The sequence below is a fragment of the Vitis riparia genome, unplaced genomic scaffold (genome assembly GCF_004353265.1).
Source record: "Vitis riparia cultivar Riparia Gloire de Montpellier isolate 1030 unplaced genomic scaffold, EGFV_Vit.rip_1.0 scaffold472_pilon_pilon, whole genome shotgun sequence".
Taxonomy (NCBI): Eukaryota; Viridiplantae; Streptophyta; class Magnoliopsida; order Vitales; family Vitaceae; genus Vitis; species Vitis riparia.
In genome coordinates this window covers 289,029-290,219 of record NW_023269686.1, presented here as the reverse complement: position 1 = coordinate 290,219, position 1,191 = coordinate 289,029, and positions in this window count along the sequence as shown.

The window sequence follows — 1,191 nt, the reverse complement described above, 5'->3', positions numbered from 1 at the left end:
CATAATAAATCACATAGGGCTTTCCATCTTCTCTTTGCCCCAAAACAGCCCCCATAGCAAGATCACTTGCATCACACATTACCTCAAAAGGTAATTTCCAATTTGGGGCTCTCACTATTGGTGCAGTTATGAGGAATTGCTTCAGTTCCTCAAAACTCTTCTGACATTTCTCATTCCACACAAACTTGGCATCCTTTACCAAGAGTTCACAAAGAGGTTTTGAGATTTTTGAGAAATCCTTAATGAACCTCCTATAGAACCCGGCATGTCCTAGGAATTGCCTAATTCCTTTAACATTTGTGGGAGGTGGCAACTTAACAATTAGCTCCACCTTTGCCTTGTCTACCTCAATGCCATTCTTGGAGATTATATGTCCTAAGAGAATTCCTTGTTGTACCATAAAATGGCACTTCTCCCAATTTAGCACCAGGTCTTTCTCAATACATCTTTGGAGAACAGCTTCTAAATGCAACAAACACTCCTTATAAGAACCTCCATATATAGTGATGTCATCCATGAAGACTTCCATGATGCGCTCCACCATATCACTGAAGATGCTTAGCATACATCTTTGGAAAGTTGCAGGTGCATTACATAGACCAAAGGGCATCCTCCTATAGGCAAAAGTACCAAAGGGGCAAGTGAAGGTTGTCTTTTCTTGATCTTCCAAATCAATCTCTATTTGGAAGTACCCCGAGTAACCATCCAAAAAACAGTAGAAAGGATGCCCTGAGACTCTCTCAAGGACTTGGTCCATGAAAGGCAATGGGAAATGGTCCTTCCTAGTCACTGAATTCAACCTCCTGTAGTCTATACACCCTCCATCCTGAGAAAAGACATGTAGAGACTTCCTCCCCTTTCTCATTCTGGATCATAGTAATTCCAGATTTCTTTGGGACTACTTGGGTTGGGCTCACCCACAAGCTATCTGAAATGGGATATATGATCCCTGCTTGAAGTAGCTTCAGAACTTCACCCCTTACCACCTCTTGCATGTGAGGATTCAACCTCCTCTGGGGTTGCCTCACTGGTTTTGCATCTTCCTCCATGTAGATATGGTGGGTGCATACCAAAGGGCTAATCCCTTTCAGATCAGAAATTTGCCATCCAATGGCTTTTTTGCATTTTCTGAGGACTCCCAAAAGACTATCCTCTTGATCACTTGTGAGAGTTGAAGAAACCACCACTGGA